Source organism: Oreochromis aureus, linkage group 3 (genome assembly GCF_013358895.1).
Source record: "Oreochromis aureus strain Israel breed Guangdong linkage group 3, ZZ_aureus, whole genome shotgun sequence".
Lineage (NCBI taxonomy): Eukaryota > Metazoa > Chordata > Actinopteri > Cichliformes > Cichlidae > Oreochromis > Oreochromis aureus.
Genome location: NC_052944.1, coordinates 121,026,825 through 121,038,218, shown reverse-complemented (window position 1 = coordinate 121,038,218; position 11,394 = coordinate 121,026,825). Strand labels below are relative to the sequence as shown.

General features: G+C 36.2%; 1 long non-coding RNA gene across 1 annotated transcript; it reads left to right on the top strand.

The window, feature by feature from the left end:
- The first annotated feature begins 4,440 nt into the window (after window positions 1-4,440).
- LOC120437996 lies at window positions 4,441-10,753 on the top strand. The gene is made up of 4 exons (XR_005611567.1): window positions 4,441-5,100; window positions 7,411-7,441; window positions 8,303-8,329; window positions 9,722-10,753. It is a non-coding gene; the product is annotated as an uncharacterized LOC120437996 (long non-coding RNA).
- The last annotated feature ends 641 nt before the right edge of the window (window positions 10,754-11,394 follow it).

Genomic DNA, 11,394 nt, shown 5'->3' with positions numbered 1-11,394 from the left:
AGAGGCATTTTCAAATCGTCATATCTCCTTAACGAAATAAAGTTGAGACATGACGCTTGTGCCAATATATCTTCAGATATCCCTGATGCTCACAATTCAAGAATTATTTCCTCACCTATTACCGTTTGGCCATGAACTACGCTTGTTTGAGGGTAGGAAATTCGTGCCTTGCTCAGATCTCTTCAGATTTCAAACTCTGGAAATGAGGCACTTTTTTCTCTAGTCATATCTTTTTGATGGATTTCCACAGAGATCTGAAAATTTCTCCATATAGATTTAGAGTTATAAAACGTTGTTTGAGGGCAAGTCAATGCAGTTTTGCTTTGCCTTTACTCAGTTACAGTGTATTACAAGTCATATATCTTCAATAATTTATATTTTATCTCTGAATTATGAAGACCTGCAGATTCCCCCATCTCTTCTGAACAAAACGGTGTCAGAATGACCGTTCTAGCCCCTACGGTTAGGAAATTATGGCCATTTGTTCGAGGGGAATCCCGAATGTGAGAAATACACTGAAGAAAACCCATAGCTCTCTGTGTGTCTGTGTGTGTAAGGCTGATTACAGCAGGTGCAGCCAATTTAGCTGACCTAGATACACAATATAACTGCAAAATAAAGGGTTTTGAGCCAAATCATAGTGTTTGTGCTAAATCTAAACTCTGCTCAATGATAAATTTCTGCTATGCTGTAGTGCTTTTTGCTATATTATAGAATTTCTGCTAAGTCAAAGTATTTCATGTAAATCATAGTATTTATACCAAGTCCCAGTGTTCCTGCCAAATCATAAATCATAAATAATGTGGCGTGTTGGGGGAACAGCTAGTTCTCTCCCATCATGCCTTGGGACATGTGCTGCTGTTTTGATGTTCTTGTTTCATTGTTTATGGTTACGTTACTTTTAACTGTTGTCTTGAATGTTGTGTTTATACTACGGTACAAAGTCACTGACAGTTATTGTTTTATAGGAAGAATGCAGTACCATAAGTGAGTTCTGTTATGCTGTTATTGAGCCTTGAAGCACATTGTGGCACAAGTAAGTGTGTTTAGTAAATATCTCCCCCTACCAGCTTGGGGTGGAAATACAGGCTCAATCTCTCCTTGTGAGTTTCTTTCCAAGATTCATCTGCATGCCACAATAATTTTAATAAAGCAAAGTTAAGACGAGAGGTTTGTGCCAATTCATCTTCAGACACTCACAGTTGGAGCAGTTTTTACTGTCATGTTACTGTTGAGCCATAAATTACGTTTGTTTTCAAACTCCTAAAATGAAGTCGTTTCTTCTCTCGTCATATCTCCGCGATGGAGGCACAAAGAGCAATGAAAATCGCAGTCAAAGTTCACCAAATTCTGCTGATTCACCCAGTACAGGAATTGTGCTTCTATCCCACCTAGTTTTTGAGTTACACGACATTTTGTAACTCCAGAAAACGGCGTTTTACGCCTCACCACGGTCTAATTCTGACTGGTCATCTTCCTGTTTTCCAGGCTCCCGCTCTCTTTGCTGGTGGCACAGTTGGTAATGACACAGGTCTGCAGCCCAAAGGTCGTGGGTTCAATTCCACCTTGGTCCACATGTTTTTTTCCCTACAAATTAATACACTATCACAGACCAGTAATTCATATTGATAATTTATTACAATTTCATAGTATTTGAGCAAAATTATAGGACATGAGAAAAACCATATTATGTCTGCCAATTCATAGTATTTTTGCAGAAAAATCGTATTTCTAGTAAATCATAGTATTTGTACTAAATCATAGTATTTCTGCAATATCATAGTATAACTGTTATGTTATAGTATTACTACTAAGTCATAGTATTTCTGCTTTGTTATAGTATTTGTGCTAAAATGTAGTATTTGTGCCAAATCCTTTTATTTCTGCCAAACCATGGTATTTTTGCTTAAAAACAGTATTTATGCCAAATCATAGTATTTTTGCCAAATCATAAAATTTCTGCTAAATATAGTATTTGTGTTAAAACAGTTATATTTATATGACAAATGTGCTTTTATAGAGAGGGTTGGTGTAAAAAGACTAAGTATAACTGCTATGTTATTTATTTATAGTTTGCATGGTTGTCTTTAAAGCCTTTGCTGAACACAGCCTTGTTGTAGACAACCACACCTTTGCCTCACTATAGCACAGGTAAACGAGTGGTGCCAAGTCCATTTAGCTCAGAATACCTCAGTGACAGGAACCTGTTACTGTACTTTCTGCTGTCCTGTGAGGATGCTTAGGTGACTGTGTTAATTCTTCTCCATTTTAGAATACAACTTCTGCTCTGCATCTGCTCTGCACAATGTCTAACTCCCCATCATTGCAGACTGTCCTGCACTGTTTTTTTTAGGTCTTGTGCACTCCATCACCAGCTCCTTGGTATTGTTGTTGAGGAGAAGACTGTTCTTATTGATCCTGTCAGTTAAATAAATGTATTAATATATATTACATTTTAACATAGTAACCTTATATTTATTAATGAATTTTAACCATTATTTAAAATTCTAATAATCCTGTTTGGAATATTTATTCAATTTATATACTTCAAGTTCTGCTAGTTTTTTTCTGTAGCAAATAAATCTCATATAATAATAGATTTACATATATTTTAACGTTTTCAATGCCAACTTTTTGTACTGGCGGGATTTCCCACTACCAGTAAACGCCTCTTTTTTTTTGACTCCGGCTCACTCGCACGTCTCCGCCCACTTCCCGATCGCTGCGGTAAGAGCTACTTCTCTCTTCTCTTCTCTGAAAAGAAATGTTTATAAGCTGTTTGAGGGATTTACCGAGCTTTTGTTAGTGACTTATAAATCCAGTCAAGTATAACTCTGATTAAAGTAACACAATGAATGCTTTTTTAGTAAAAAGTTGTATTATTAAAGCGTGTTTTATGAGCTAATGCTAACAACCTAATGCTAATGCCTAGCTCCTATTAGCCCGGTGTGAAATGAAGACGGTTCATTTGACTGTAAACTACAGTTAGTGTTGTTTTATTAGCTTCATTTGGTGTGTTAGTGTTTCTAAGACTGTTACAGAAGGTGCAGTTAGTTCTACTCCTCACAAATCAGTAGGTAGGTTAAAACAGGCTCATTCTTCAGGTTGTAAAGGTATTTAACCGCCATCTTAGAACCAATAACTGCTGAAGCACCAGGTGTGGCGACTTAATAGGAGCCTCTGGCTGATCAGCGGGAGAAAAAGAGTCACGTGCTTGTATGCGCGTGTGTCTGTGTTGCAGGTTAATTAAGGGAAGGGAGACTGAGGATAAAACACATAGTTAATGTAAGAACAATAAGAGTTGACTTTTTAATTCTTAAGAACTGTTTTGTGCAGTCCTACTTTTAAATATAACCAAAATCTGGAGGTCTGTGACACTTCTCTTTATGGAACATGAATGAAATTAAAAACAAAAAGGGCTAACTTCAAATAAATAAAATGCAACAGTGGGCCATTAATATTATAGTATGTAGATATTTGTTTTAAAACAACAGCATGTATTATACTAAATGATGGTGTATGCAATTGATAATATTTTTAGGCAGCAGAATTTGAATGTAGGCCACCTCAAATGTTAAAACCAGATAAAAAACAGATATATCATTCAAGCTTTCATTTATGATTGTTGCATACTTTGAAATTGTGATGTCACCATTAGATAAAGTGTGCAGTGATAGGTGTAGCAAATAATTGCTTATGATATTGACTACGTTATCTAATAGCAGCAAAGTATTAGAGCATTATGAATGTGAAGGTTCTCAGTCATTCAGGTCATTGTACTTCAAGAAGACGTTTCACCTCTTCACATCTAGGAAGCTTCTTCAGTGAAGAAGTCCAGACACTTTCTTTCCAAGCTCCTTAGACTATTAGAGTTTAACATGACTAAGAAACTTGTGTGGCTTATTGCAAATGGATGAAACCACATATTACCTTTAATGAACATGGTTATCTTTAATAAGGTGTAGAAAAAAGAAAACAGAGGACAGTTGTTGTTTGTATTCCAGCTGTAGTAAACACAGAAGTTAACTGAATCTTTTTGACTACCGAAAGTAATGCAGTATTGACTGACGCTGATTTGAGTTGTCTCTTTCTGTATTTTTGTGCTTTGTCTTTTGTTACACAGATTGAAACAGATCTTTGGTTTTGCCTTTGCTGGTAAGTAAACAGTGATTATAACTGAAGCAATATGACACTGTCATTGTATAGCATGTCTGACAATTTACATACAGTAGTTTTGCTTTTTGTGACATCCATTTACTGATGGGCAAAAACAAATGGTCAGGATTTGTAATCTGAAGCAGCAAAGCCCGCACACAGGACCTCTGACTGTCCCTGAAAATGTCCCTGAAATTTATTAGCCCGTTTATGTCTGATTTTAAGCACTTAAACAATGAGAAAAACTAAGAGAACTAGAGCTGTGACTGCACAGTGTTTGCTATATTAAAGTCAGTGTGTTCTCTATTTATGCTAGAAGTTAACATTAGTTTATTAATTATTTAGTGAATACAGTGTGTTTGAAAATTAAATAGAAATGTTGACAATAAGGGAAATATTGCAAAATACATAAATATTCCTTCCAACAGGTATATCCTGCATTTGTGCCAACAAATATTGGTGCCTATTCTTTAAGCTTATATTACACGTTATAGCCATGTGAGACTCTGCAGCTAATATTAGTCCTCTTTATAGTACAGTAAGTTCTTAAGGGAAATTAATGATTGTACTAGTTATTTTATGTCACAGTAAATCAGATTGCGTGTGATAAGGCAGAACGGTCTAAGTCATTAAACAGTGATCTGATGTTTGAGCCACAAAGCTTCTGTGTTGGAAATATTTGGTATATCCTGCATTTGTGCCAACAAATATTAGAGCCTATTCTTTGCACTTCTGTAGTATGAATGCTTTTATTACAGTTATAGCCATGTGAGACTCTGCAGCTAATGTTCATAAAAGCTTGAAGAAATTGAGGATTTTACTAGTTATTTTATGTCACAGTAAATTGGATTGTGTGTGAAGAGGCTCAACTGTCTGAATCATTAAACAGTGACCTGATGTATTGTTTCCTTTCTTTAGACTGCTGATCTGATCGTCTCAAGTCTGGTAAGTAAAGGTTTGTCTGAGGTCCAGTGCTGGGAAAAGACTTTCTTTCTTGCAGATTTATTTTGTTTATGTTTTTTGTCACTTTTAAATGTTTTAAATCATCTAACAAGGATAACCTGGATAAATACAAAAAGCAATTTCACAGTGATGATTCTATTTATGAAGCACAGAAAATCAAAGCAGAACAACCTGGTCTAATGTAAAAACATGTTGCAGTCTAATACCCAGTCTAATAGTCCTGATAGCAACAATTACCATCAAGCATTTACAGTAACTATTAATGACTGATTTGCATCACTGGGGGGATTTTGGACAGATTTTGTTTCATTAAGGTCCAATATACGTTTTTCAAGTCATGTAAAGTTCTCAGTTTCATTGAAGTCCAGAATCTGATTAGTCTGCACCAAGAGTTTTGTTTCGTTCAGAGTTCCTTGTGTGTTTTGGAACAACTCATGAGTTTCCTGCTGGGAATCCCAAGTATGATTAATCTGAAGCTCAGGACCTGACGGCATGATGCAGGTCCTGAAGTAGTAAAGGAACTCTGGACCATCACAGTAACAGCATCGTGTTTGACTTAAATGCTGGTGTTTTTCTGAAATTCGTCTCTCACTGTAGGAGACTCAGTTTAGTGCAGTGAGTCAGCACAGCTCTTGGTGATCGTCAAGATGTTTGTAGGCAAATGTGAGAAATGATTTGTGTTCAGTTCGGCCAGTCAATGTTTTTGCCTTTTTGTCTACAATCTCTGGGATGGGCTGTGTTTAGTGGGGTCTCCAAATCCTTAGAAGTCTGTTTGTAAACCTATCTTGAGCTGCTCATGAGTAGCTGTTTAGGGAAAATTATTTTTTCACATAGGGCAGGGGTCTCAAACTGCAGTTCTCAAGGGCCTGTGTTCTGAAGCTTTTCCATGTGTCCATGTTACAACACACCTGAATAAAATTTGTAGGTCATTAGCAAGAGTATAGAATTTGACTTCATGCTGAGGTGACATCCCCTAACCCTACCTACTCAATTAAATTTGAGAAATATGTTTGGAAAAATGTACTTCTAAAATACTTTTATTTCATCATGTTCATTCACTCGTGAGTTGCTGTAACATTAAGCAAATGGTTGAATTGCCACCTCAGCATGCAGTTAAGTGTATAGTCTTTCTAATGACCTATTAATGTTATTCAGGTGTGCTGCAACAGGGACATATGGAAAATTTACAGGACACCAGCCATCGATGACTGGAGTTTGAGACCCCTGATGTAGGGCATTGAGGATTTCAAAAGCTTCTTTCTCTTCAGAAATTAAATCCCGGTCTAAAAACTGCTTTTTGTCATTTGTGATGATGACTTGGAAAATACAAGTGGGATGAAAACATAACATTAACAAATTTGTTAGAGGTCAGATACTTAAAAAAAATAAAGAATCAAGGCTGTGTTTTTGAAAATAATCCTGCCCACATTTGCAAAAGATGAACTGTATGTGAAAGTCATGTGTGTTTGTTTGTTTGTTTGTTTGTTGTTGCTGTTTTTTAAGTAAATGTGGGAATCTCAAGCAAAGTCCTTACATGCAACAGCTCACATTCAGGACTCATTTCTGGTTTTTATCATTAAATTATCTACAAAGAAATTATCATTATACTACATTTTTATAATTAGGCCCTAATATCAGCTATCATACGTTTGTCATAGATTTAATTCAGTGCTTATTGCTGTGTATCAAACATGGCCCAAATGTGACTGAAATATATAGAAACTGCTGTGTAGGAACCATGTGTCACCAAATTTTTCATTTTTACCAAAAATCATACTGAGTAAATTTCTGTGTACTTCTAAGTTCTTGTCCTACTGAATTTTAATTTAGGTTTTCAGACTGTTTGTTTTTATTGTGTTAATAGAATTTGAATGCAGGCCACCTCAAACGTTAAAGGCTACAAACATTAGATACAAGCTATCATTTGTGATTGGTGCCTGCTTTTAAATTGTCACCATTTGATAAAGCGTGCATTTCTAGGTGTAGCAAATCATTGGTTATGATATCTACTCTGGTATGTAATCGAACCTAAATTGTAGAGCATTACATGACTAAGAAACTTGTGTGGTTTATTGCAAATGGATCAAACCACATATTACCTTCATGAAGAGGTCGATCTTTATTAGGGTGTAGAGAAAAAAAGAAAACAGAGAGGAGCTGTTGCTTGTATTCCAGCTGTGGTAATCAAAGAATTTTCCTGAATATATTTGACCAGAGAGTGATGCAGTATTGACTCTGATGCTGATTTGAGTTGTCTCATTCTGTATTTTTGTTCTTTGTCTTTTGCTACAGAGTGAACAGATCTTTGGTTTTGCCTTTTCTGGTAAGTAGACAGTGATGGTAATGTTTAGTATTTTACATGGCCAAAACACAGTCAGGATTTATAACCTGTAGCAGCAAAGCCCCCACACAGGACCTCTGACTGTCCCTGAAGTTTAATAGCCCATTTATGTCTGATTTTAATTTTTGATGGCTTATCAAGTCCAAATTAGTTTATGAATTAGCATGAAGTCAAAACACTAGAAGTATTTTGCCTGAGTGACAACAAGTGATACTTTTACCCTTAAGTGATAATAAAAAGTAAGAAAATCTAAAGTGTGAGTAGCTATATTAAAGCCAGTGTTTTAAAATTAAATCTAAATGTTGCCAAAAAGGGACATACTGCAAAACATAAATATTCCGAGCAACAGGTACAATGGAAGGACTTTTTATTGTAATATTTTAAGAAATTTTAATTTCAATAGAAAAAAATCGTGCGCCACTGTTGTTGCTGTAACATGGACTAAAACTGATGAGGTTTCCTGTTGCTTCTGATTTAAACACTTACTTTGTATTCAATGTTTTTAACCTGAAATGACATTAAAGTTGTGGTTCTTTACATTTTATTACAACTGACTTCTGATAGAAAATGACAGAAGCGACAAGGCTTCTGTGTTGGAAATATTTGGTATATCCTGCATTTGTGCCAACAAATATTAGAGCCTATTCTTTGCACTTCTGTAGTATGAATGCTTTTATTACACGTTATAGCCATGTGAGACTCTGCAGCTAATGTTCATAAAAGCTTGAAGACATTGAGGATTTTACTAGTTATTTTATGTCACAGTAAATTGGATTGTGTGTGAAGAGGCTCAACTGTCTGAATCATTGAACAGTGATCTGATTTATTGTTTCCTTTCTTTAGACTGCTGATCTGATCGTCTCAAGTCTGGTAAGTAAAGGTTTGTCTGAGGTCTAACGTAAAAACATGTTGCAGTCTAATACCCAGTCTAATAGTCCTAATAGCAATAAGTACCATCAAGCATTTACAGTAACTATTAATGACTCACTTGCATCACTGGGGGGGTTTTGGACAACTCTACTTTCAGATTTTGTTTCATTAAGGTCCAATATACGGTTTTCAAGTCATGTATAGTTCCAGTTTCATTGAAGTCCAGAATCTGATTAGTCTGCACCAAGAGTTTTGTTTCGTTCAGAGTTCCTTGTGTGTTTTGGATCAACTCATAAGTTTCCTGCTGTGAATCCCAAGTATGATTAATCTGAAGCTCAGGACCTGACGGCATGATGCAGGTCCTGAAGTAGTAAAGGAACTCTGGACCATCACAGTAACAGCATCATGTTTGACTTAAATGCTGGTGTTTTTCTGAAATTCGTCTCTCACTGTAGGAGACTCAGTTTAGTGCAGTGAGTCAGCACAGCTCTTGGTGATCATCAAGATGTTTTTAGGCAAATGTGAGAAAGGATTTGTGTTCAGTTTGGCCTGTGAATCAGTAAATTTGAGTTGACTGGATGTAAGGTTAATGCAAAGCAGGGTCCCTGAAACTGACTGCTCTAATGTCAGTGTGTAGGTTTGTTTGGACCATATAATATTTACGGTAACTGTTGCAGCACATCTTGGTTTCATTCAATACACTGTTTGTTTTTATTGTGTTAACAGAATGCAAAAATGTCCTTATATCAGTTCCACCACCATTTGTTAAACATTGTCGTTCAGTGCAATATGCACTGTATTTTTCAGATTATAAGGCATAAGGGCAATGAACGGGTCTGTTTTTTAAACATGAGGTACATTAAGCCAAACAAAACAGCCAGATAAGTCAAGCTGTATTCAACTCATTCACAATAATCCGCAACATTGTTCAGTTGTAACGCATAAAATACAGAACGACACATTCACTTTTTCAGTTTATTCCTCTTCCACAAATCCATCAAATTCTTCATGAGCTGATCAGTTTGAAACCTGCTTCGTAAGCATGGCTCTTAACAGTTGCCAGGTCCTTATTCACACACACACACACACACACACACACACACACACACACAGCATAATATTATGTTGAAGCACAGTGCGAATTACACCGTGAGGCTCCAAACTACGGTAGCTTACCCAAGTTGTACTACAACATTTTGAGAGATTTTGCAGCGCCGTGTCCCACATAGAATTGGTTTGAAGTCAGTAAGCACAGCCAGAATGAATACATAAGGCGCTAAGTCTATTTTTGAGAACATTAAAGGATTTTAAGTGTGCCTTATTGTCTGAAAAATACTGGAAAGCTACATTTATTGGAAATATGCCTAATTCCAGTCCCTTTGTGTCTTACAGGTGGCCTGCTGCAGAAGCTCTCTCTCTCTCTCTCTATCATTAACAAGCCATTCAGTCTGTCCTATCACTCTCCCCACTCGATCTATTTTGACAAGCCGTTCTATCTTGCTTCACTCTATCCTACAAGCTCTATCTAAGTTATCAAAAATCACGTTTTTAACTGGAATCAAATTTTGAATGGAATCAAGTTTTGTCTGGCGAAATCAAGTTTTGACATGGCCCCATTTTTGGGAAATTGAAGTTACCAGTACTTCATCGATCTGTTACAGAATTCTGAGAGATCTCTGCTCTCACTGCTCCTTCTTTCCTGTCGTTAAACTCTCTCACATCCAGTCTTTTTGCTGGAAATTACACGTAGAAAGTTGAAATTACAATAATAGAATTACAGTACAGTAGAAACTATTTACACAATTTTAATTTTTACTTGGAACACTTTGGAATAAATACTGATAGTTTGGCTTAGAGGTGCAATTACTTGGATACATTATATAAAATTTACACCTTAAAGGTTTTTTGTAATAAGATAAACTTGTTATTTTATACGACACATTCAGACTGCTGTATTCACAAAAATATTAAACTAGATAACTTCAGATACATTTTGCTAGTCTGTTTCATTGACTGTAACATTTGACTATAGTAGGTTTATACTATTATTATTTAGGGACATTTCTGTTACTTAGTGTTCAGACACAATTGCCATCGAGAAGCTGCCCTGAGGACCCAGACTTCCTGTTTCCTGACTGCTGCAGAACATCCAGCTGAAGAATCCTCATCGCCTGTCATCTGATCACCACATCACCACAGCTGTTTATATTTGCTTTACATTTTAGATATCTGAAAGATTTACACACGCTCTACTTAAAAACTAAGACTTTTATTATAGCCTGTTGATTGATTGTGATTTATTCTGTATATCCCTTTACAGAAGCTAAGATCTAGTCATTAACAAGTCTGGTTAAAATATCAGAAGTAAAAATATTCTGTTTTGGAAAAAGCTACAATAAATCTGAGCCAAGTGTTTTCAAAGAACTGAATATCTTTTATATTGAGTTTGGAGTAAAGTCAACCTTTTACATCTATTTACATATTTATAAAAACATTGGAACATTTTTATATTTATATTTACATTTTTTTCAGATTTAATAGTAACTTGAAAAGTTATTAGTTCTTCACTGTTTCCAGGTGGAGTTTTGTTTATATCTTTGTATAAATACGTATAAGCTTCAGTTTGTACTTCAATAAAATGCCGAGAAAAGGTCAAAGGTCGCAGTCCCAGAAGCTTAGATGGCAAAAGGAGAAAGAACAGGTAAATGTTTCTCAGGCCGGTGAGCAGGTAAAAGTGTCTGTTACAACTGTTCCCAGTCCAGAAGTGCAGAGCAGTGCTCAGACAGCCGCAGTGTCTTATGCAGATGTGGTAAAGAGAGGTGTTTGCTCAGCATGTGTGCCAGATGCTAAAGTACAGCAGGTAATTCAGACTGAACCCCAGGTAACTGCGCAAACGCAGCATGATGGAGAAGCACCAGGACCGTCTCATGTACAGGTTGCAAACAGTGAAAGTCATCCACGAGTGAGTAGCATCTGTGCATCCAGAAGCCAGGCCTCTGCTAAGTATGGAAAGTACCGGAATCAGCAATGCATGGCTAACAGTTTGGTTTTCCTGTCATTCTTAC